Source organism: Anguilla rostrata, chromosome 15 (assembly GCF_018555375.3).
Source record: "Anguilla rostrata isolate EN2019 chromosome 15, ASM1855537v3, whole genome shotgun sequence".
In the NCBI taxonomy this organism is placed as follows: Eukaryota; Metazoa; Chordata; class Actinopteri; order Anguilliformes; family Anguillidae; genus Anguilla; species Anguilla rostrata.
The window spans coordinates 12,611,273-12,639,148 of record NC_057947.1 but is presented as its reverse complement, the minus strand read 5'-3'; positions in this window follow the sequence as shown (position 1 = coordinate 12,639,148).

Here is a 27,876-nt window from a genome sequence, read left to right as displayed (position 1 = left end):
AACAGATTTCAAACTCGGGCTGTCTGGCTGTGTTGCTAAGAGGTTATGGTGAACAGGATACAGAGCCTTTAAAGTGGAAAAAATAAAGTGCAAACATGTGCCACACACACACACAAACAAGTTAACAGAGAGGATGGGAGGTGTAGGGTTTTGTGTGTGTGTGTGTGTATGTGTGTGTGTTGAGTTAACAGAGAGGATGGGAGGTGTTAGGTGATGTGGTAAATAAATAAGATGTGATGGGTGAAGGCTAAGGCGAGGACTGGGAACACAAACGCTGTTACACCATGACTCGGGGGGTCTGACAGGATGAAGGCTTGACATGATGAGAGGGTGTGACAGATTTGGGTGACGGAAATTACTGTGGAACAGAGGGGGATGCTGGGAGTTCACCCATAGGGCAGTGTAACAGGGGAGTGTGGCAGGGGAAGGGGCCGAATTGCCGCCTTTGCCTTAAAATTGCTCACACCCTTTTCTGAATCATTGGGAACTATTGGGAAACTAAGGATACAAAGGCAGACTTATGTATTAATTTATTTTTTATTTTAATATTTTTGATCGGGCAGGAGGAGGGGTGAAAGTCAAAAATAATAACATCTTAAAATATGTGGTTTTTAATGTTCTGCTCGCAATTGATGGCAATTTATAATAATCTCATAGTACACAATATTCTGAATTTTATACAATATTTAATTAACAAATAATTTCGTATCGCTATTGCATGGTATAATTGTACAAATTGTAAATGGAATGGAAGCTTGTCAATAATAATAATAATAATAATAATAATAATAATAATAAAAACCCTAACTTAATTTTTTACTACACAGTGAGAATGCCAAGGACTTTATAATGCAGTTATACTATCTGAGGTGTGCCAAGACAAAAACAGCGCTGCAGTTACACACACCATTGCACCAAGATAACAAAACCACATCACTGCAGATATAAATACTGTAGCATTACTATGCAAAATATGTTTGAATGTTTCATTCCTCTTAATTCCTTCCCTGGCTGTAGCATTAAATTAATATCACTAAAGTGCAAGCCATATGGAGTATTTATCGACTTCATAACAATAAATGTGCAGATTATGGATTAAAGCAATAACATACACACACAAAAAAACCCTACCTACTCGAATCATGTTATTCCTTCTAAATTTACTGATTAAAGGTGATGACATAATTGCAATAATAAATTATTATGTAAATATATAGCCCTGTTAATTGTGATGACCCTTGCTATACCGGCTCCTAATGAAGCATAGACCCTTCATCTCTCTCACAGTTTTTTCCACATGATAAAAATAGGGAAGTGAGATGGAATCAAATCGGTTGAAATATCATGAGGCAGAAGAGACACCCAACAGTTTCAGGTCAGCTCGGTCAGTTTGGTTAATCTCTGAATGTTGAGTTGTGGGCCAATGGGGAGCCAGCTCCGCTTAAGTCCTGATGATGCAGAGAGAGGCCATCTGGAGGTCACTATGGTGGCCTAACCGCTCTCTGTCTGTATGTTTGCCATAGCGTTTAGGGCATGGTGCTGGGACATCTGATACAAAGGAAATTATTTTAATTTAGCTAGTCAAAATACAGAAAAGAACTAGCTAATAAAAGTACTGAAATACTGATCCCAACTGAAAAAGGTATTGTATTAAAGTGAGCCTTGGTGTGAATATGTATGTAATTGCTGCGGAAGAGAGTTTGTAAATTAAAGTGCTAAAAATAATGCCCACTCACTCAGTGCATATAAGTGTTATTAAGGTGTGTAGGATGCGGCTGTTTTCTTTGTTCCTCAAACAGAAAGTTATGAGGTAGTAATGAGTTGCACATTTATACACACAACCTTCTTCCTTTATGTGTATACTATAATGGAACTAAGCTAAAATACTCTTGGTTATAGAAATCACCAGAGTGTGCTATATATTTCCATGTGAATGTGCAGAAATGTGTCACTAAGCAGCACTTGTTGCTAAGCTGCAATCCCTACAGCCCACTAGCTAAAAGAAAATGCTCATAGGTTAATGATCTAAGTGAAATAAAAAGATCAAACACAATATAGATGTGGAAATGGAAGCTACTGGCTCAGGCAATGCAAGTAGATATTTTACAAAATAAATTTCTGACCTGCAGATTTGCTTTAAACAGCCGTGAAACAAAACATTTACAGTATATTTAGCTGAAGGGAAGACCAACTTTACATTTAATGAAACTCTAAAATGTAAAGTTTTCAGCTGTTAGTCATGATTTATTCAGCAAGTAAAAATCCATTTATATTGCTGTGGTTCTAATTGTCCAAATGGAGTTTACTACAGGGAACAGAATAATCCAGAAGAGCATGCTGTTGATAAGAATGGAGACTTTTTTCAGTGGAGAACAACACCCTAACCCCCAATAACATCCCTTCAATAGGAGGTTTATACTTGTATATTAGAACCAATGCACATGTTTAGCTGGTGCAACAGGTGTTGATATTACATTTGAGGTAAAGCCGTCCTAATAAGGAGTAAGCTGGCTGTCCTGTTCAGCCTGCTGCCGAGATAGTTCCAGAGGGGCCAGGGAAAGCAAACTCCTTTCCAGGGAAAATATTTTTAAAGCAATTTATGATGACTTGGTGGACATCTAAGTCAGCAAAAAATCTCATGAAGGACTGTAATTATTTGTTGGTTTGGAGTAATACATGACTCGCAACGTCTAAGGTCAAACCTCCATTTGTGTGCGCTGGCACCACTGTCGTCTGGTGGAAATTAAAAGAAATACTGTACATGGATATGATGATGGTATTATGTTTTTATTTGCATTAAAGTGCTTTTGCTGTGTGTTTAGCCTGTGTTTATGTTATGACTCATTGTTATGGTACTGCCATTACGCGTGATCATTAAGCTAAATATTTAAATAATAAAGTATTCTGTGCTCGCTCTGAATTTGCTTTTGAGGCATTTGGCTGAGCTACTGCTGCCCTCAGCAGGACTGAGGACACTGGATAGGCTGTAGTTTGTTATTTCTGAGGCTTTATTAAAAAATTTGAAAGACTTAAAAAGTATGTGTGACCAAAGCCACAGACACAGCACCACACATTGTCAAAAACTTTTGTTCTTTGAGTTTTCGTGAATAAATCATGAATAGTTTATGAAATACTTAAATGTATGTATGCAGTACTGTTGTGAAACATGGCAGGCGCCTCAAAAACTAGTCGGACTACAAGAATTCATTTGATATTTAATCTAAATGTATTTTGATAAATTAACTTTTCCAAGAGGATATTATTCCTGTTTTAGAAACATAACATTGCCTGTTGTGTATATACATATGCATGTATATATTCATTTTAAGTCACAGATTAAATAATTCAAAATTACAATATTACAAGTACCTGCAATCCTACCCATTTTATAGGGTCCAGTTTTCATGTGCAGTGCAGCTGGATTTACTGTGAAAAAACAAGCATTCACATTCCAAAAAGTGTAGGGAAAATGTTCAAATTTCAAAATCCAGAATTAAAAATGTACTGATGCCTCAGAGAAAATCCTGTGGGTCAAAACATTGCAGTCATGGTTGAATAAAATAAAATATTACTTTTTTGGAGCAAATGCATGCAAGTTTTCATTCTGGATTATTAGTAGTGCTGGTTTCACACTCTGAATTAACTACTGTCAGAAGCTATTTTAGAGATCTCCAGTTTTAGTTTCATTTTTTTTAAACTGCTCATGGCATCATTTATTTATTTTTCACTTAACATGTTAGCACACTCTATCCGTAAATGAAGAAATGTTTTTGTTACTTCAAAGTTAAATTAATTTTACCATAAATTATATAACTATTCTGAAGCTCTTTGTAAATGAGTTAATTTTTCTTTTCTTTTTTTGAAGCCTTCTTGTGATGTGGAAATAATGTGACTTTGATTAGGCAGCCATTTGTTCAGTGTATTTTGCTTCAGTGGTTAAACAAAATAGCATTTCGCAAAGATTGCGTGTGCTATTTGAAGATCCATCTCAGTAAGGGGACTGATTGCATTGCTATTGTTCTCCTCATGATATCTTTATCTCAGGCCAAAGCTGCTAGCTGACTGAACATCAAGCTGTTATGTAGGTTAGCTAGACAAAACCGCTTTAAGCCATAGTTAAATAAATAAATAAATAAATGGCGAGGTGAGTGTTCGGTCAGTATGTCTGCGCATTTCTTCCGATGGCGAGGCTGTCACATCACAAAAAATTAATTAGGCAATTTCAACGCTAATGTGGAGCGAGTATGCCGTCTACCACACAAATGCCACCACAAAATATCCCCTTTTTTAAATCTTACATTGGCAAATACGTTAAGCAGAATTTCACTTTATTTCAACACACTGCAAGTACCTACTCATTCTATAAAGGAATATTCTCATTTACACAGTAAAATTTTTGGTGGTAGAACTATGAGTCCACTGTGATGATGATGATGATGATGATGATAACAACAACAACAACAACAACAACAACAACAACAACAACAACAACAACAACAACAATCTGCAAATTCTAATTATAGGTGGATAGATTTGTTTAGAATTTAGTTTTTCCTCTTACATCTATGAAAATTAATTTGGTATTCTTCTGTTTATAAGCAACGTGATATGATATTTTGCTGGGTACCTGTATTTTATTGTCACGTGTGCTCACTGAGTTGAAGATTTTGAGTTGAGGATTATTTTGGATTGAACTGAAATGATGTATGTGTGTGTGTGCGTGTATGTGTGTGTGTGTGTGTGCAAAAAAATTATTACAGAAAATAATTTTTAAAAATATTATTGCATGCACATGAACAAGTTGATTTTTCTTTCTTTTTTTAGGTTGATTTATTTGATGAGCCTGCCACATGTTTATGACACACTGTGTGAGGCTAGTTTATGAAATGACAGACTGCCATAAGTTTAGGCATTGTTCTTGTCATCAAAGTAATTGTACTCATTAGTATTATATAATAGCATCTGTCTGATGCTGACAGATAACAAAGCAAGAAAATATAATTTCACATAAATTTATATTAAATCAAGGTGCATGAATAATTAATGAATCTTTTCTCAGTTGCCTTGAGGGAGAAAATCAATTTAGAATTTTAAAAATGATTTAAATCATCTGCATACATTTTTGAGTATCTACAGTGTAAGACTTTGAATGCAGTTTCACAATTGTTTGGTTTTTCACCTGTGTGTGTGTGCAGGTGTGTGTGTGTGTGTGTGTGCATGCGTGCATGTGTGTGGCTGTGTGTGCATTTCTGGCACACTTAGTAATCCCCCCTGTAGGTGACGGTCATTGTCCTCTTAAAGAAGAAAGAAGTGTGTGCGTTTATCTAAAACTTTTATTTTCCCCAAAAAGTAAAATGAAAGTTCATGAAAAACTATTTTCAGAGCTTTTAAATATTTTATTTCTGTTTAAAACAATTCTGAACTTCTGTTCAATAAATACATAAATAAATAATGTTGCTCATGTTAATTTTACAAATATGGTCTTGATTTAACGTTGAGTTTTAGTTTTAACCTTTCCCCCATTTAATCTTCACATTTGAAAGGATCAGTAAGAACGGTAAACAGAAAAGGCAAAATATTAATCACTTGCAATTTCTGTTCTGTTGTTTTTGCCTCCTCTGAGATTATAATACTTCAACCAAATTGCAGTTTTCATATACATTGTAACTGACAGCATGGCCGCAAATGCACTGTTATTGGCTGCAATCATAGCTCTTAATATCAGAAGTCAATCTACAATCAATAATTGATCTGTCAACGGAACTGGCTTTCTTACAAATCTATCAAGAGAACCTACTTAAAAAATAAAAAAAGATGTGAAAATAAATATCATTCTTAATCACTTTCCACAGAGATGGTATTGTACCACAACAATAAAAAAGACAGAAGTAAAACAAGATAAAAAAAAAAACCTAACAATATTACTCTGTAAGAAAATACTAAATCAGAAACTAATACTATTTTTTGAAAAATATAATAAATAAATTGGACATTAGGACATATAATAATATGTTTCTTTCCACAATGTATTTAATCATATTTATTTTCTTTGAGCTTTTCTTGCAACTAATAATTTGGCATCAACTTTTATCACATTGCCCTTTGTTACTTTTGTGTTTAAATTCAGATTCTTCTTCACATTGATCTGTTTCTGACTTAAAATATTTTTATTTAATTTTAGCTGTGCATGGAATTACTGGGAACAAAATCTATATTTATGCCTCTAAATACATGAGATAAATAATGTAAAGCTAATATGTAATGCATCATACTATTTTCAGCAATCACAACTTGATATTCAAAACAACAGAGATCACATTTGTGATGAATGCTGCTAAAACAAGCGTATTGACCTCGGGTCAACAAACTGTCTGTGTATGAATGACCATTTCCATGGAAAAACTAGATGTTTATTTATATATTTAAGTAAATCGTTTTTCAAAAAATATTTACATCCATCACATCCCATTCATTTTTTAAGTGTTCATCGTTCATGATTATACTCAGTTTATGTCCAAAACATATTTTGTTTTATGTGTCAGAAAAAGTAAATATTAATTTACTATTAATATTGCAATGTGCTGTCTTCAACCTTTAAAATGAATATAATAGTTTTATACACCACAGTGTGTTAAATCCTTGACAGAATATTCCATTAAACTGAAAATCAATATTTTAAAGCCAAGATTTTTGTATACTGTCAATTTATTCACTAATTTTACAAATAAACCTCAGAAAATAATCCTAAAATTATAAATACAAAATATAATTTTTTTAGATTCTCTGTCCCATATTGAATAATATTTTAAGAGATATTTCAATTTGAATGTCTTCGTAGAAAAATAAAATCTGAAATAATACATATTACATTTTATTTATTTATTTATTTATTTATTTATTTATTTTTATTTATTTATTTATTTGACAGGGACAATACACATTGATCAACATCACATCACAAATAATAAATAAATAATCCATTACAACTGGACACATGTGACTAATCAATCCAAAGAAATTGGAAGCAGGCTTGATTGAAATAATAATTAATTAAATACGTGCCTATTTTGCCACATTTACATGTTGTAAAAATATAAACTTTTTGAGTTAAGTCTAGTATTTTTGCTCTTTCTTGAGGGTAACTGATAACTGGCCCTGACTGTAAAGCAACCCAAAACAGCAACCCTAAGAGTCTTTTAAGAACATGGCTATCTTCTCTCACTGTACCACTCAGTGCAAAATGAAATCATCCTTTCATTACTGTAACATCTGAGATTTGGCTCTTTCATTGTTTTCACAGTATGCATCTGTAGTTAAAGTACTTTTGATATTGATTAAGTTTCATTTATTTAATTATTTATTTTTACCAAATTCTATGGATTAGAATTTAACAATATGAATATGTTCTGCATTTTATATGATCAAGCTAACGTTCCACAAATATCTCAATAGTGTGTGGAAAAGAAGCAACCTTTCTGTTGCAAATTGTTTATTTTGTTTTATCTAAAAAGGTAACACACAATTAATAAAGAAGTCAAGCCCAATGAATATGAATAAAGGTAGAACTGCTTGCCTGTGGTTCATCAGACATCAAATTGCAGAATTTATGAGAACTGATATGCTGATATATGTGCATATTGTTTCCGACTTGGTTAATTCACTCCTAGTAGTTTCATCTTTACAAAACAAAACAAAAAAAAAACTATTTTGATATAATGGATGGCAACGTGCAATAGTTGAGGAAATAAAAACCTTCAACGTGGTGAGTAGATATAAAAAAGGTTGCAAAATGGGCAAATGTGGGCAAAATGGTGACATTTGTGTACAGAAGAAGCTAGTTTGGTTTATAAATGTATTTTATTTGTCATTACTGATAATACTCATGCATCATAACTGATCTGCTGTTTCAAAATTCTTGAGTCAGGAATATAAAACAAATTCAAAATACTGAGGGAGTTTATATGTTAAAGTACTAAAGTACTCAATCCTTTATAATAATGGTCACACAAATAATTTTGAATAAATTGGAAATCATAATTAGTGAGTTGTAATAATTCAATCTGCTGTATTCATCAAATGCATAGTCATTATCGGCAGTATTGCATGTATACTTGCATATGTACTTCCATAATTAGTAAGCAAAAAAAAGTAAAATGGAGAAGTGTTATGAAAGAGGTCAGGGAATTGTTATGGCACTGAACTATTGAATGGGGTAAAAGTGTGTTCCATAAACACTGAGCTGAGTGGATCCTTGTCATCTACCAGGAAAAAAATCACATTAAGAAAAAACCTCACTGTAAATATTGCTGGGATTGCTGTGCTTTATTTTCAGAGTTTCCCATTTGTTGGGAATTTCAACAAAAAAAAAAAAACGAACCCTGCCTTTCTCATATTCCCAACATTAAATCTTGTGAGTTTTACTTTAGAGAAAAATGTTCTCTACATATTGGAATGTGACTATTTAATTTTTGCCATAATCAAAAGTGAGGTAATGGGAACATTTCTTAATAAATCATATGCATAAGTTTTTCCTGCCTACAGTTACTGTAAGAGAAAAAGACAGAGAGGTTTTTTATCTCTTCCGTCACTGAGCTCACTGCTCCTGACCTGGATTGTCACCGGTGCCTGGCCTCCATTTTGGACTGCCGCTGTTTGTGTACAGAAGAGCAAGACGGCGGCTTACGGTACCTCGTGTCTTCACTGCGGTCTCCTCCCTGTGCCAGCCTGTGCCAGCCTGTGTCAGCCTGTACGTGACTGTGTGTGGCTTTGCCCACAGGAGCTACAGTGCAGAGGGAAGTCCAAAAGAGGTTTTCCCCCCTCATAGTTAGAGAGAAAAAGTGTTACGCTGTGCCGCAGTGTTTCTGGGGTTAGCGCCCGCAGTCATTAACATTCCCTTGTGCTTTCACCCCCACACAGGGCCAAATTCTATCAAAGTCTTCTCCTTAAAAGAATAAAAGTTAACTGCTGAACCAGAATACATATGTTAGCACACTTATTTCTCTCTCTCTCTCTCTCTCCCTCCCTCTCTCTTTCTCTCTCTCTCTCTCTCTCTCTCTTTCTCTCTTTCTCTCATCAGTCATCAGTCATCACTTATTTCAGGCTCCCTGAGCGGAGGGTTCATAATATCAGATTGCACAGCCTGTCTGGCAAAATGTGCATTTTATACTCTACTGAACACGGGCTTTACGCATTCATTAGATCCCATTCTCCTCTGCAGTGTAAACGCCGTGTCCCAGGACAGAGGGGCGGTGGTGGGGGTGGCCAGAGAAAGGGTAGGGGCTGAAGGAAGCTCAGCTTACTTTGAGTAAAGGCTGAGGAATGCCTTTAAGATGCATACTGAATAAAGAGAATAACACTGAAATTAGAAGCCACTGTACTTCTCATGTAGAGGTTCCCTAGATGGATTAGCTCTGTGTATGTCTATTCACCAGCACATGTATTTGTGTTACAATGCTTTTATTCTTTTATTTACAAATAAAAACTGAAATTAAGTTTCCTTTGTAACCACTGAAAATCTGTTCAGTGTTAAAAGAAAAATGCAGTTTAAAATACAATGCCGCTGTCTTAAATGAGGTGGAAATTGTTTAAATTAGGAAAAGTATTAAAACTTAAAGATAATAGTGTACCTCAGATATGGGATTCCACTGGAGTTTTCTACAAGGACAAAAATGATCATGTTTTATCAAAGGTGAAACCGAAAGCTGGAATCTGAGGGGGAACAAAGATTGTTTTCTAAAATGAGAGAAACTTTGTGTTTTTCTTTATTGCATATGTTTGGTCTTTGGTTCATATCCCAGGTGTATATTATGTGCAGACAAAATGAACAAAACAAATTGAAACAAGAAATGTATAGGTACATAAATATTTTCAGATTGAATAGTTATGGGATAGGAGAATTGCTTCTGTCAGAATTCCCCTTGAAAGATAAAAGCAGACACTGTGTCTGTCTGAAACTATTAGGGACTGAAATGCTTTGTGCTCTCTGGCCGGGCTCATGGTTTGTTGTTTTTAAGGGTGTACCCGCAGAGGAATTTGATTTCACAGAAAGGAACGCTCTCTGAGAATTTATTTGCCCAGTTTCTACTGCTGTCCACAGACGTCTCCTAATGGCAGCCATCTTACATTCACCAAAGCACAGCGTGCTATTAATTATCTCAATTTCATTTATTGCCATCCTTTTTAGCAGAAATGCCCCCCAAGGAAAACATGGAGGGGGGTTAGTGATCTAAGTGAAGGAGGACATCGGGGGTAGCAGGAGGGTCCTGGTTTGTCCTCAGCTCCACTTTCTTTTATCGAGTAAACAAGACCCCAGAGTTTCAACTGATGTTAATTTCTTTGGCCGTTTGCAAAGTGAGGGAAGCAGAAGATGGCCAGAGGGCTGGAGATGGGTGACTTTCTCTTCCATCTGAAAGCAGCCATTTCAGTCTACGAGTGTGTGTGTGTGTGTGTGCGCGCGTGCATGCATGTGATTTCATCCTTAGTCCTTTCCTTTTTTTTCATGTGCACTAGATATAAAATTAAAAGTGAGTGGGTTCATCCAGAGTTCAGTGATTAAAACTCTCAGTACAGCTGAATAGATCTCTCCAGGGCAGGAGATGACCTGTCATTTTCCCTCCTCCCCCACCTGGCCTGATGGGTCCTGCTGCTGCTGCTGGCCCAATAGAACCGGCCTCCACTCTTCATCCCGCTGCTCTTAGCTTGAAACCCACGTTTCCACTTTTAGCAGATCGCCCATTATGGCAAACTTACCTGATTAGGAGCTGACAGGGGAATTAATGGCTGGGGGTTGGGGGTTGGAGGTTGGGTGGTGGGTTGTAGGGGCGGGGGGGTTGGGGGGAGGTTGGGCGACCCTATGCTGTCCCAGGAGGCAGGCCGCTGTTCTGGCATGTCCTGTAACAGAGAAAAATCCACATCCGAGACTGATGCGCACCCCTTTGACCGTTTCATTTTCAGTTTAATGCCATATTGTCGCTATTACCATGCTAACACTAGGCTTCCCAAACCAATGATTGGAAGACCCAATAAGTCACAGAGTGAAAAAAATGTATCCGTTCTTAATAATGTGTGTGTGTGTGTGTGTGTGTGTGTGTGTGTGTGTGTGTATACAGATGAAAGTACATCCTGTTTCCATCACAAATGATTTCCAAGTGGGAAGCATAACATTGAGGCTGATATCAGTGAATGACTGAAATGTGTGATACAAATATCTGCATCTCATTATAATGTTGAATATTCAGCACATTATCATACTGTGTACTGTACATCATATTAGTTTAATTAATTATGTGATAACCTGCCTGGTAAATTTAGTCACAGGGTATGTTTTATGAAAAAAAAAAAAACATTTTATTTATTTTGCATGTAATATTTTCTATAACACATAATGGTCTGGAATGGTAAATACAGATACAATTATTCCTACATTTTAGACCTGCAGGGAATTTGCATAACAGGCAAATGTTAAATAAATATTCCATTTTCAAGAACTGCCCACATTTCATTACGGTTTTAGACTTCCAGAACTTTCCCAAATAATGAATTATTTCAACTCTTAAGTAGTTCTCCAATGGCTTTCTGTGTTTTATGTATTTTTTAGCCCTCCAGAAAAAAACTTTTTCTTGATATCATGAAAACATGCTATAGCAGAAACATTGATGAATTTACCTGATTGATTTACTCATTTATTGATTGATTGAATTACCTATTGTTTTGTCAGACAGGTGTTGACTGTTTTTACAAATACATGCTATATATATGGGAACTCTCTGACTATTCTTTCCCCGCCTGGGATATCACAGCACGTGACCATTTTGATAAGCAAATCTAATTCAAGCTATTCAAATCTGAATCACACTTTTTAATCAGCTTTTCCAATCAATGCAGCAGTGTTTGTTTTTGAGTAAATTCAGTTCCACACATTTACCATAGATGTGTATTATAAATATAATCAACATCATCCATCCAGAATTCTTGACATAAAAAAGGCAATAAACAGATGCAAATAAACAGAGCTTATGCAATATGCAAAAGGCTGTTTATTTCTGCAACGCACGGCCCTTTCTTTCCAGGTGAATGCACAGTCATATTACAGCGTAATTTGGCCTGCGTCTGTTTATAGATGTATTGATTATAGCGGTTGAGTCATAGCCATATAAACCTGAACTGCAATGATGCCAAAGGGACAAAGTAATGAAACAACAGCTATTATGAGGACACATTGTTCAACCAGCTCGGTGGCTAATACTAGGTGATGAAGTGCGACACAGCATCCCCTGTAAAAACTTTTACCAGATGTAATTTCTTTGATTGCACACTCAAGGTTCTCACTGTTTTCAAGACATTATTTTCCCAGACATTTCCTGGACATTTTATGTGACCAATACATGTAATACAGATTATGATTGCAGGGATGCAGAGTTTGCTATTGTGGACCCTGCAATTGTGCCGACTTTAACCGTTAAAGTTTTTAATGTTGCACTAGTGTTGTTCCAATAACAAAATGTGGACAATGCCAGCATTGCTACCTCAATATTGATACCAAATCAATACCATGGTAAACCACTGACATCCAAGAATAAAATTCCATGTAAATTTAAAATATCTTTAAAATGTTGATGAACAAAATATCTGACACACAAAATCAGTAATAAACTTATTCACGACTATGAATGGGTGCTATTTAGATTTTAGAAATAACAATGTTAAAACAATGCTTTTAAAACTGTACTGGTGCCTGAATGGTACCTGTGAACTGAGACCTTTGAAATAAAGAGCAAATAACAACATTAAAAAATGTTGTTTTTATTGATAAAGCAAAGAAATTGAACAATTAAGTAAAATGTGATGTCCCTGAAGAGATTAAGGTGGCTTCTGGACAGATGCTTTGCTAAATTCTGCTGTTTTGATACTGTTATTACAGAGCTACACAGCTAGCTTTCTCTCGCTCACAGTTCCACACACACTCACACGCCATGAGGCATGCCCACTACGCCAATGTTCCCTTCAAAACTTGGCACAGTATTTATTTTCCAGTTGATGGTAATCCATTGCAATAGAAAATAATGTTAGGCCTGTTTTTATATTGAATATAGCAAAATTCTGTTCTTGTATTGTTTTGAAATTTGGGCACCGTGGTACTTTTTGAGTATCGGTATACAGTGCAACTCAAAGTTGCACAAAAATATTTTCTGATGCAGCTAATTGATTTCCAGGACATTTTGGCTATTCATCTCATTTTTCATGACTTATCCATGACTGGAAAACTGCATGGGAAAAAATCCAGATAATTCAGGATGTCTGGGAACCATGACACTGTCGATGGCCTACTAAATATGCAGTGCAGTAGGTTTAGGGTTACAGCTAGGGTTAGGGTTAGGGTTAGGGTTACAAGAGCTATGGTTAGGTTAGGGTTAGGGTTGGGGTAGTTCAGTAGGTTGTGTTAGGTTACAGCTGTAGTGGTTAGGATTACAGCTAGGTTAGGGTTTAGGTGTTAGGTTTAGGTTAGTGCAGCTGAGGGTTTAGTGGTTTGTGGTTATTATCAGCTAGGTTAGGGTTAGGGATCAGTGTAGGGATTAGGTACAGCGGATTAGGGTTAGTGGTTTTAGTGGTTACGGGTTTTGTTACAGCTAGGTATGGTACAGCTAGGGTTAGTGGTAAGGTTTAGCTAGGGTTAGGGTTAGTGGTTAGTAGGTTAGCTAGGGTTAGGGTAGGGTTAGGTATAGCTAGGGTTAGGGTTAGGGTTTCAGCTAGGGTTAGGGTTAGGGTTACAGCTAGGGTTAGGGTTAGGGTTACAGATAGGGTTAGGGTTAGGGTTAGGGTTGGGGATTCAGATAGGGTTTTGGTCAGGGTTAGGGTTACAGCTTGGATTAGGTTAAGGGTTAGGGTTAGGGTTAGAGTTAGGGTTACTGTTAAGGTTAGGGATAGGGTTAGGTATTCAGCTATGGTTAGGGTTAGGGTTAGTGTAACAGCTAGGGTTAGGGTTTGGGTTTCAGCTAGGGTTTGGGTTAGGTTAGGGACACAGTATGGTGTGGGGTTAGTGGTTATACAAGCGTAGTTGGGTTTGTAGGGTTAGGAGGATTACAGCTAGGTTGGGTTAGGGTACGGTTAGGGTTACAGCTGGGGTTAGGGTTAGGGTTACAGATAGGGTTATGGTTAGGGTTTGGTTTATTTCTATGGTTAGGGTTAGGGTTACAGCTAAGGTTAGAGTTAGGGTTAGGGTTACAGCTGTGGTTTGGGTTAATGTTAGGATTACAGCTAGGCTTACGGTTTGGGTTATGGTTTCAGCTAGGGTTAGGTTTAGAGTTATGGTTACGCTTAGTGTTAGGGTTAGGTTTAGTTTTAGGGTTATGTTAGGATTAGGGTTAGGGTTTCAGCTAGGGTTAGGGTTAATGTTACAGCTAGGGTTAGGCTAGTGGCCAAATAGCTCAACACTGTAGTGTCAAGCAGTCACAGGCACAGGTCAACAGATCCCTCTTTATGTTTCATAATAGCCCCACTTAAATGATCATGTATATGAAGGAGGGGGGGCTGGAACACTTGGGCACGTCCCTGGCGAGAATCGAACCGGCAGCCCTTTGTTCCAAAGGCAACCACACTAATAATAATAATAATAATAATAATAATAATAATAATAATAATATCATGTTCTCAACATCATTTAATTAATTTGAATAGAACCAGAGGCTAAAAGTGGATTTTCCAATTAACCAATGAGTGGCCCTACAGGTGGAATAACTTCACCTAAAAGTGCTTGACTTGCACATGACAGAGCTGAGATTTAGGTCACATGCTATCAGTCTGAATCAGTCCTGCTTTGGCAGAAAGGGACAAGAGGTTATGGAGGGCGTGGATTGGGAACAGTGGGGGGGGGGGAGCAGGGGGGTGGTAACCGGCGGGCTAAAGAAGTGTCTCTCTGCAAAGCATAAAGGGAGATGGCAGCTCCACTGCAATGCTCAGTCAGGTGATGCAGATGGAAGTCAACTCCAGGACCTCTGCGTGTTAAAGTGGAAGGAACAAAGCCGTATTGTGGAAAATATAATGTCATGCACACACACACACACACACACACACACAGCCCCTGAAACTCGCACCCAAATAGTTTGAATATAAGTTTACCTCTGATATATAAGCACAGCAGTGGGTGTGGGGAGCAGAAGGGTATCTGGGGAGGAACGGGGGGTTGATAGAGGGACAATGGATAACTATTATTTCAAGTGACAATTTAAATGATGATGTGATCATTTAAACTGCCCATTGTATCCACTTCATAGTATGAACTTGAAAGTTACGATCATCTTTTTGTTTGTTTCTTTGCCTCCTATAACAAGTGAAGTCAGAAATTGAAGGGTACTCTCAGGTTGCATCAGAATCCAAATTATACATGAACACACTTCAGTCAAAGAGGAGGGGAATACGACTGCATGTAAAATGGGGCTAAACGTCCTCTGTCCTCGAAGGCCGCTCAACCACAAGTGTTTCATTCAGACCGCATAATAATGACCAGAGTCTACGCTGGACCACAACCGCAAATGGCTTAAGATAGCTGTGTGAATGCTGTGTGAAAAGTATAATACAAGAGCAGTGAAACAAAGGCAGATGCTTGCTTCAATCGCTATTCCTCCTTAAGCACGTTAGATCTCGCCTATTCCCCCTGATGAGATGAATTTCCCCTAATGGACTAGCAAGTGAACTGTGTGAGTGAAAGCCACAGCATATTGCTTTTGTGAAATGAGCCTCTGTTTGCCTGTAATTACAGCTAGCATGGCTCGAAGACGAGATCTCAGGAAAAGAGGGGTGGGTGTTTGGCGACCTAACACCCTATTAAGTAAATTTGTACTTTCAAAGAAATGTCTGATGTTATATTCAAGTTTCTGTTTCTGTTTATGAAATCAAAATGACCCTACTCTTTCTTTTGTTCAGTATATTGTAATTACCAATATACAGATAGTGGCTGTAAAGGTGGAAACTCACAATCACTCACTCTGGAGTCATTGCTGTGCCACAGCTTGTACGCAGCTACAACAGCTTGTATCTGCAGTGACATAATCTACCATATCTGGAATTTTGGTGGAGGGATGTGGCACCATTCTTTCATGCTTGGACATGGAATTACACCTGTCATTTTTACAAAGATGTTCTGGGTGTTCTGGGTATTTTTGAAGGCCATTCTGATTGTGATGTTGACCCAAATATCTGCTGGATATGTGCAGTGTTAATTTTACCACAATTTAGTTTAACTGAATTAATTAAAGTGATTAGAGTTATGCAGATTCTTTCCTTCTCTCAAATCCCTGCATCCTCTCAAATCCCTGCATCCAAGAAATCACTTTGCTGATCATGTTGAAAAGTTTATTTTTTATATCAACCATATTCCCAGACGCACACAAATTATCTACAGATTTGTGTTACTCTTCTAGCTCATGTTTGAAAATGTGACCCTGAACCCCATGTATGACCCAAAAGAGGCACCACAGGAACAAAGCACACAGTATTAACTGGGTCCTGCATAGTGGACCTCAACAAAATACATTATTCAGGTATTTCCTAAGCCACAAAGGATCCAGATCCAGCTTAGAACACACCTCCCTGCATTTTCCAGGCCTATTCTGGGTGGGTTAAGTCATTATGCATGTCTATGGTCAGATGTTGTATGTTCTCACTGATACACACAGGCATCCCACAATGTCCCGCTCTCTGTAGTAATAGACCCATTGGCCTGTGTCCCCCAACCCTTTTCTACTGTCTCGTCCAAAACAAAGTTATGCTTCCAAATTTAACAATAAGCACAGATACAGTATGTAATTGACATGTTTTTGAATGGGACAAGGGTTTCACTCATTACTCATTCTGGTGTTGGTGTTGTTGTTGTTGTTACCATTTATTTAATTTTAATTAAGTGTGATTGTGATTGACTCTGTGGGTTGCATATGATTGGTATTTTTGTTGCAGAGAACCTGCCTTTTCATGCTAAACATGTTTGTTTAGTTCGCAGATTGTTGCTATTTCAAAACAACATTCTATCATCTTGGTATAATGCAATATAATAAAGTTTTACAAGGCTGCTGAATGCTTTGAAATAAAACTGATAACATTATACATTTAAATGATCTGAATTCTTACAGATGTCTATTATCCATTGTGGCAATTGTTGCTAAATTCTTCCTAAAGTGAAAATAAATGGGCTATTCAGAGTAATCGGAAATAAACTGTGATGTTTTAGGTCTGCAAAACACCTGCTGAATGATATCAGCGAAAACATGTTTTCATTCATCACTGTATGTTATTTTCCCATAAATATTAGGGTGCAGCAGCAGTTATCTGCTGATAACAGTCATGGACACCAAAGATGAGTTAATGCTTTCATTACCTTTTGAGAGTTCTGAATTCTCAAAATTGTCTATGGGGGGCACACAGATCATGCATCTAATTGTGAGTAAAACATTACGCCCGTATCTACAGTACATAACTTAAAACAATGCATAAAGTTGCGTAGCCTATTAATATGGAACAACCTTTTTTGTAGGCAGGTTTCAGGTCTTTTAATTTCATGCAATGTCAGAACCTCCAAGTGTTGCAGAAGAATCACCCCAATCCAATGCAGGTTCATAACTTCTTTGATGTTTGTCTTGCTTTTTATGAGGGCATGATTTGGAAATTTATCACTATTTATCAATTTATCATTTATCCTTTCAGGCCACACCCATTTGTTAGTTTTTCAGTTACAATTTCAGTTACAATTTCAGTTACAGTTAAAATAAGGTGAATGTTTTTTCACAAAAGGTTGGTTTGACTGAATCAAAAAATAAAAAATAAAACAAAAAATAAATTAACTGGCTATGTGAGTTTGATTGAATTTTGGAGAATTTACATGGAAAAAGATTTGTGAATAATGGTTCTGTTTAATATTTATGATTTGCTGGCTGCCAATTCGCTGCTACAATGGAATCTGACAATAAAGGCAAGTAGAAGCCTCAAAGAAAGCTGGAGAGGAGCCATGGGGGCACAACAGAATTCCTCCTGATGCACAGCTGTGCTCTGCTCTGCCAGTCATCAGAGTTTGCCTTATGACTAAAACCTGCCGATTTAGTTCATTTTTATGAATGGCTGTCATAATCCTATACCAATAAATAAATGTAAAAAATGTATCTGTTCCCAGCTGGTGTGATTGTATGTCATGCTGTGTTATAGCACCAGTCAAGCAGGAGAGAAGCTTTACGGAGCATCAACACGTCCCCTGCAGGCCACAAAGGAGCAGGTTTATTGTTTTTACTGTCATGTTTTCATTTTGTAATTTGTTGCAATGACATTCAAATGTGAAAGTGGATGGGGTCGGGTAGGTGGCAGTACAGGTGGCCATGGTAATGCAGCCTAGTTAAAAGAAGAAAAAAAAAAGTCCAGGGAAGCATGAACTAATTCATGAACTAAATGAATGAACAAGCAATCTACCTCTATCTCCATGAGAACGCTGAATACAACTGCTATGCTTCCCAAGCCAGTGATCTACAATACGGCTAATATTTTGTGCCTGCCTCAAATCCCACCCTTGACTAGTCTCACCAACCCAGCAGATTGGTTTCTTTCAGCTGGATCATCTCAGTGGCTGTGTGTCAATAAAAATGAATCAGACTGCTTGCAGAGGCTCTGATAGAGCTGTAGAGACATTGTAGTGGTGCGGTGAAAACATCACGGTTGAATAAACAATGGAAAGCGTTTTAATCCTTTCAGCACCATTTGTCCTGCTGATAGCTGAGCTGAATATGGCCAATTCCATGATGACAAATGCATCACCGTGAGATTATAGCTCAGACTGTTTTTGAATAGATTCTCCAGCAATAAGGCCTCTTCAAATCGATTGCTGACGTCAGAGCACTTTGCCGGGAAGAAATCAGTCATGAGACGGCAGCACTGGATCATTGCACTGTGTAGACGACAGAGCAAAAAAACCAAATATATAAATAAATGAAACAGGCTTTTGATTTAACGAGAGGAGAGAGGTCGTGTCCGCTGACTGATTGCGAAATGTATTTTTTATCACAGACTATTTGTCCTCTTCTCCATTGTGCGGGACAGTTATAGCGAGGCACGGTGCCATTTGAGGGGAATGGAGCACATTTTTGGCTATGAGACGGCGATGGCGAGCGATCGCACCGCTCACACATCAGGTGTGAATGCAGCTGGGCTTCATCATCATATAAAAGCCAAGGCTGTGTCTCGGAGTGCACCCCTCATTCCTCTTATTTTCCCCAAGGACAAGGGCTGTTTCAGTGAACCCCCCCCCCCCCCAAGGCACGGACACCCTGGCCCTATCGGCGTATCATCGTAGCCTTTGTCCTGGATGACCGTGCATTAGAAAGTGGGGTGTCAATGACTATATCGCCACCCCACCAAACGTGTCATTACTGACACCCTCCTCCAAAAGGTGCCTGTGCCAAATTATTCTTTAAAAGCAGAATGAAGCCCATTTGCATGGCTCATCTATCTGTCTTTTCCTGCAGTTTTGTTGGGGCTGAGAGGAATGCCATAAGCCCAGAAAAAGACTGATATGACTATGAATCAAACTGCATCTGATGCTTTCTTGCACCTGGTGTTTGATTTTCACAATAAAGATGCATTGCGTTATTCAGTAAGAATAGAGTATCCTTGTAATGGTGTGACCATGGAATGGCACTCAAACAAGGGGGCGAACACAGGAGGACAGGCTGAGGTACTAACATTTTGCAGTTTCTCTTGGTTCAAGTGCTGTGCACAATGCTACTGCTGTGTGTAACTGGGAGAGCTTTATAAAGAATGTGAGTGAGCAAGCTTTATAAAGACAGCACAAAGAGGCTGGAGACCTCTGTATTCAGTAATGGTGCATATTTCCACCATAGAAAATTTTGTCATGCATTAGCTCTCCAGTCACTTCAGGTAAGATGATCTATGGCCAGTTTGATATTATGGACTGTTTGTTTAGTGGAATTGTGCTTCTAGGTAATTAACAGAACATTTTTTCAGTGTTTATTATGGTTTCAGTCTGGGGAGCTGGTTAGCGATATGTTTGCACATAGCCTTTGTAAGCACAGGAGCCAGTCATCCCATAGGCAACCTTTAACAGGTTCATTAGCAGCAAGTCTATCTGTATAGGCTTGCACAGAGAATTTTGTCTTTCTTCTCCAGTTTATCATTAACATTTGCCCTTAATTTTTAGAGACAAAACAACAGAGTTGAAACAACTAATTGTGAAGAAATGAAAATCTGATCTGAGAGCGTATTCAGCAGTTGTCTACGATCATGAAAATGCACTTTTTGTACGTCGCTTTGGATAAAAGCGTCTGCCAAATGAATGTAATGTAATGTAATGTAATGTATTTATTATGACGTTATAGAATGGCTGCAGAAGTTAGCATGCATCTGTGTTACACGCATGGAGGCTGAGTGCACAGCAATGCGGCCAGGAATGTGTGCATGCATTAATCGATGTTCTTTAAAGAGCCTTCTGACCAAGGGCAGCTGATCACCTGGCAGGTGCAGTGTGAGTGATGTTTTAGATTTTCTGCTAGCCTTCCAATACCTGTTATCCAGCCACTGTATTGATTTTCACTCATGTTTCATAGATTTTGCACTAATGGTGAACCAAGCATGAGCCATGCTTGGCTGTACACATTACTGTGGTTGCTTAAGCAAACATTACGGTCTCATTTTGACAGGGGGTGAAGGGCTGGCCAGTAACAGCAAGAGAGGATATTGAGATATTTTAAGTCTTAGTAACTGATTTGTTTCTTTAATTTATGCATGTGTAGAAAGTATTTTCTAAATCAGTGATCTCAACGGCTGTGATCTGAATCACTGTTACCAGCCCAGTTATAAAACCACTGAAATACACTGCAACCCGTCTTGTAATACGTTATATTATAATAATTTAGACTCTTATAACCCTGGAGATTTTCATTTTCTATTCTATGTTGCTTGGTGTCTTGTAGTGGGATTATAATGTTCATGAAATATTCATGATTGGGAACTGGGGTGTGTGTCACATGACCATTGGAAGGCATGTGTCCACACGTGTGTGTGACCTTCCTCCTCTCTCCTGTTCCCTCGCTGTCGTTCCCCTGCACTCTCTCACTCCATCACTGGGGTCTATTTGCCTTTTGTGGTCGGGCTGGTGTCTCGCAGGGGTGAGCTGATGGCCCCCGCTGTCACTCACAGCACAGCACGGCCGTTTCGCCTTCGTCTTTCCCAGAGCACCATGGTCCATTAGCCTGGGGTGGAGGTGGGTGGGGGGGGGCGCACACCAGGTGCACGTGGGGGAGGGGTCTGGAGCGCGGCAGGACACTGACATTCAGACCTCTGTGGTGCGATGCCAAAGTGAGAGAGTTCAGCTGTGATGAAAACCTTCAGAAGTATGTCTAAGGGGCCACAGGCTGCATAAAATCAGCCTGAGTATTAGCAATTAATGCTCTCTTATTGTAATAAATCAATTTTGAATGCATTCACCAGCTGTCGAAACACACACTGTACACGTGTGTGTGTGTGTGTGTGTGTGGTGTGTTGCTAAATGGAACCACAACCCTTTTTATGCATAGCTCAATTTATTAATTAATAGATTAACTGTATATAATGTACAAACAACAGACCTGATACTCCAGGGAGACCTGGGTCAAATGCATGTTTGAAATATTGTACAGTGTAATGCCTTCTAGGTCAGTAAAGCTTAGCATATCTGAACATTCTCAGCATGTTACTAGCATGTACATTCATATGAAATCATTCTTTTGTTAATATTGGCAAAAAAAGATTCTTCTTTAAAAATTTACCAGTAGTCTGCAGGACATGTACTGGACTCTTACAGGGTTAACGTTTTTCACGTGATCATTTGACCCAGGTCTGATAGAAATGTATTTATTTGCTTTAGTTTTAGTTGAATACAGTGGAAATGATTACCATTCTAGGTAGAAATGACCTCTACAATGACATTCGTCATATTAAGTTTTCAAGGTCTGAATTTGTGTGGAATAAAAAAAATTACATAACTTGTGCAAAAACTGCTTGAAACAGCTGGACATGTCTCGAAAAATGAATGAGGTCACTTATTTTAACATTTACCAATATATTGCCCAGTAGGTGGGCAGGGCTGTTGTTGTCTGGTAGCTATGAGCACATGACATTTGTCTAATTAACTTGTACCATTTCTGACACCTCACCTTCATTTGTCGCTATAGGGATCCAACCCTGACACTGACCACAGCTACAACAGCAAGACCTTCATTAGGAAAATGTCATTGGTCTGCCTCTCTCTCTCTCCCTCTCTCTCTCTCCCTCTCTCTCTCTCTCTCTCTCTCTCTCTCTCTCTCTCTCTCTCTCTCTCTTTCTCTCTCTCTCTCTCTGTCAAACTATTGCTATTGATGATTGCCATGAAGGTTGTAGTGGATTTAAAGTAAAAAAAAATCTGTTTACTAATTATTTATTAAACCAGTGTAAAATTGAGGTTTTGGTGACTTTTCAGAGATAAATCATCCTCTCTCAAGAGTAGTGAATAACACTCCACTTGGGATATCATTGTGCTGTCAGGATGTCATTATAGAACACATTTTTGTCCAAGAGAACAGTCAATGTTTCCGAAATGTGTATCTGTTATTTGAATAATTGGTTGATATGTTTGAGCACTATCTTCAATGCAAGTGGCCATTGTACTACTTGGATCAGTTCAGAAAAGACAAAAATGATTAAAAATCGGGTACAATTTATTTTATTTAACCAGGGGGGTCAAACTCTTCTTTTCAGTTAGGGAATCAAATTGGGTAGGGAATGCAAAGAATTATCTAGTTGATCAGATGTATTAGGCAAGATATGAATTCACAATAAAGGCTCATAGCTACTGACTCATATTTTTACTTTATTGAATAATTCATTTTTCACAACAATGAATGAGTACTATGTGAATGTTTATCAGTAACAGAATATTATTTGTCAGTTCATGATTTTATACTTCGTCCTGGAGTCAAAAGCTCATTAAACCCTTCAGATCAGTGGAGTGTGAACTGGGCTTAGATATTACATACTTCTGCTAGTTTTGGCTAGTTTTTGTAGTTTGACTTTATGCAACATTGTCTTGTCAGCTTAAAAATGCAAATATATGTCACACTGAAAAACTTAATTTGGGTGGGCTGTGTATTCAATGCAACAGTCCATGGCATCACTGTCAGACATGCTATAAGTTAACTCTCCTTCCAAATGCAAATGGGACAACCCTATACAACTTAAAACAGGACTGCACTGATTTAACTTGTCAGTTTTAGAAACCAGTGCAATTTTCTTGGTAGCACAGAATTTAAAAATATATATTTTCTCACTGTGCAAGTTGATGGTTTGAATTTTTAATGAGCCAAATCTCAGATACTTTGGTAAAATATGAAATCTATTAACCTAGCATTTAATAAAACTTTCACAACACCCTTTCATACTCACTGTAAAAAACATTCATAACATGACAACTGAGCATGCAGTAATGCATACATTAGGGTGCATGTGAAAAAGATGGTACTTACCACCTTTCATAAAATCCAGTTTTTTAAAAATCTGGCTCAAATCCAGCTATCTTAAATAAACAATTTATTAAGTTATTGCCTGGGTTTTAATATTTAACAATACATCACCAACAAAATCATGTTTTTACAGTTGACATGGCATTAATTTCAAACCATAATGTGAACTTGGCCTGACAGTAAATGTGCAACATCATTCCAACTCTTGATTTCCAATGAAACCAAATGACTGTAATTGAAATATACAATATAACAATGTTTAATTTTCAACCTTCACATGACCCAATCCAGTATTTTATTTTACTGTCTCTAAAATTTGCATCAAAAGAAATGTCATGTTTGACATTTGTTTACATTGTGGAATTTTTTGGCATGTGGGTGTTGGACAGTCAAATGAATAAGAATCATCAAGTCATAAAGAGTATATGAAATTAAATCTGTAATATTTATATTTACGTAATATATATACAACCTTTTATAGCCATCCAAATGTAAGATGACCTTATTTCTAAAATGTGGTTCACAGTCTTCTGACTGCAAATCATTTGTTCAATTGATGTGCATAATAGTTCCTACAATCCTTCACTAGTCCTTTCGTATTATTTTTTTTACAGTTCAATACTGTAGTACATTGATTTACATTTGAAAAGTGATGCCTCTTCAATGTCAATAAATAACAGTCCATTGATTGACATCTCAGGACTTCACCCAAACCGTAAACTGAGAGTAAGCAAGGTTTCATGTCCAAACCATAACCAGAGAGCAGACACAGAGAAGCCTTCCCACAGAAACACTTTTAAAAAACAAGAAAAGGATAATTTATCCAAACCATTCTTATCTGACAACAGTCATAAAAAAATACCTCTCAGTTATCATTAAAATTCAATAAACCACTACACTGGGCCAAGCCAGCAAAAAATACAACATATTCTGGCAGTAATGTGTCTGACAGCAAAAAAAAAAAAAAAGAAAAGCTGTTTCTTTGATGGGGTTGTCATTTAATCTTGAACTTGCGTCTGCAGCATCAATATTCCCCCTCTAGCTATCATTTAGATATATAGAAAAAAGCAGGAGCCCTGCAGGACTGCTGTAACATATTGCCTTGGAAAAAGTGTCAGCTGCTGTAATGCTGCTGTGGAATAAAGGTTTTTTTTCTTTTCTCTTTTTCTGGTTGTCTGAGTGAGCAGTTCCTGGCATGTTAGGGGCCTGCAGTATAGCAGAACAGAAGTTTCTTATCTCTCTTCCTGTCGGCCAGTCCAGCAGGGCCAGGGTGAGCAAGCCGGTAGGACCTTTTCCCATCTTTCGCCAGTCATCGTCCTGTTGCGGTTGACCGTCTGGTTAGCGGGCTCCCCTCAGCCTCCCTCGCAGTCATGTGACCTGTGAGTGGGCTGAAACCAGACGGAGCTGAGCTGGAGCAGTATTGTGATGCAGGGCTATGTGTGAATTACAGTACAAGAACATTTCTGTTAAACCAAACTTTTTAAATGTTTAATATGGAGATATTGTTCATTCAATGTACCTTTAGATACTCTTGCAGTTTAATGTTTTGTTTCCATGATATGGCATCCTTTTAAAAAAATTTTTTTTTTTCATATAGAGATATTGTTCATTCAATGTACCTTCAGATGTGCGCTTTCCTGTTTTGTAGGTTTGTTTTCGATATTATTTCAGCAGCAAGGGGACTGTGTTTATTGTGAGCAACAGACACACCATTTTATTTAAAGTTCAGCAAATTTATGAATGATATACTATCAGAAACTGTGACCGTGTGTTTATATTAGTCAGGGATTTTAAATGGCTTACAAACACCTTTTACGTCAATACTACATCTGTTTGACTGTATTTGGAATCAGCACTCACTGATACTCAGTATTTTGACTCATTTTCTGACTCATAAGAAACTGACTTACATTTACTCATTCATTCACTCATTGGCAGATGTACTCAGTTATCTATCTTTAATGTATCTATTTCATTTATGTAGTATCTATTAATTTATTTATCATTTTTTATTGCATTCTAATGGTCAGTGGTGGGTTTCCTGAATAGCATCATAGCGCAAAGTTTTTTTGATGATGTCACACTGTGGAGTATGGGGAATAAGAGCAGTCCCATTGGGAGGGATATTAAATCTGACATTCCAGAGACAGTAGAGTATGCCCCCCTCTCGCATCCTCTGACACTCAGCAAAAGTGAATATTTTTTAAGCATTTTTATCAAAAAATATATAAACTTCAGGCTAGGGCTACAAAATGTGTTAGCTGTTATTTAATATGAATAATTAGGTCCTAAATTAATATTTTAAATGTCCCCGTTTTTGAGAAAGAGGTCATATTATATGTATGTTTATTTTAAATTCAGTGTTTTTCAGAAGTATGAGTACATGCTTAAATAAAACCTGAGAGATTAAACTGGAATGGAGAGCAGCTGACTGACTGTGCAGGAGAATGAGGGCTTCATCCTCTTTGTAATGGTGGAACAATGAGCCATGCTATGAAAAGAATGCCTCTTTTTAATTAAATGTATTACAGACTCCTTAAATAAGATAGCTTGTTAAAAATAGTGAATGAAGAGCCAGAAGACATTTTAAGAGTCGACAGACTGAATCCTGAACATATGTAGATTTCTGCCAAGTTTTTTAAGGCCGTATTTATTTATTTATTTATTTAGTTAAATGTTATTATCTGTGTGTCTGAATAGACCCGCTTTTATCAGTAGGATTTTCCCAAGTGTGACATTTACCCTGGCAGGTCAAAAGAACTTGTGCAATAAGTGCAATACCAATCCACGTACTAATTCAGATGGGCCTAAAGCAGTGTTTCTGAAACTATAGAGCATGGCCCAAAATTGGTCATGGCAGTGCATGAAGTGCATCCCGGAATGAGGTTGTAGTCCACCAGGCTATACAAGTATGTACATTTGAGGGGTCCTTGAAAGGCACAAGATTTCTAATTTGGGTCCCAATACTAACTAGAAGAGTGCACTCAGTAGAGTGCAGATCTCCACCAGGCATTCCAAACAGAAGCAGCTGTTGATCACTTGCGGCCCCTAGCGGCCAGTTTGGAGTTAGCACTCAATCTATTTCAATGGACAACAATGATGGATATTAATTGAAATAAAACACTTGTCGTTGACCGATTTGCAAAATATTTGAGAATTCATGTCCTTGGCCTGCTGTCAGCATGCACAACAAATATTAGGCAGATTGGCCCAGTAGTATGCGAGATTAGCTGCGGACAGAGACATAAACACACACACGCACAAACATACACACACACGCACAAACACACGTGACCAAATGCATGATCCCCTCCAGGCTCCGCCTGGCAGAGATAATAAAAGGTATTTTTAATTTGGGTCCCGATATAAAAAAAACTAAGAACCGGTGGCCTAAACCAAATGTTTGGCTGCCCCAAAAATCACCACAATAATAAATCTTTCCAGTTAAAGACATGAAAATGTCATTATCCCTGTGTTCACGCATAAAGTCATAATTAAGTAGCAATGTTAGCAGTTGAGACTGTGGTGTAAATACATATAGCCACAACCTATCTTTTTAAAATTTTTAAATACATATTTATTTTCCTGTATAGCTATGTAATCGGTGAAAGAGAGTCTGGCCCAGTGTTTGATGTGTGGACGCAGAGCACATTTACTGTGGCTGTTGTCATAGCTGACAGTGTGACAGAATGAGCCGAAGGTTCTATGGCGATGGTGTCATGGCTCTGCCCATCAGGGACAGAGCACATCCTGGTCCTCCACTCTGTGACTGTGAAGACTTGTCCCCTTCTGCAAAAAGGAATGTGGCGTCCTGTCACTTAAAATCACCGTCGGCTGGTTTTTAAAAATTATTTATTTATTTATTGATATATTTTTTGTCATCGAGCTAATGACTTCTTGCTGGGAACACAGACTGTCTGACTGTGTATGTGTGTGTGTGTGTGTGTGCGCGCGTGTGTTTGTGTGTGCATGTGTGTACGTGTATGTGCATGGGTCTAAGAGGTAGGAGAGGTAATACTCTCATGGTGTTGTGTTTTGTCTCCTCTCCCAAATGCAAGTGTCAGAACTGAGAAGGAGATGAAATATTCATTGAAACAGGGACACTGGCAGACACACAGAGTCCATTACTCATACTCCTTCAGTTGTAGTTGTAGTTTCTCATTTCTTAAATCGGGGTGCAGACTGGCTGGCGAGGGGACACTAGGGCTTGTGTGAGTGGGTACACAGGGCAGCTCCCCCACCTGCCTGAGCTACAGAGACAGGCCAGGACAGGCTGCAGAAACTCTCAGGGTTCATGAGAGCTGCCTTTATTTTCTGCTCAACGGCTAATTCCAGCCAACTGTGCCCCCCCTCACCA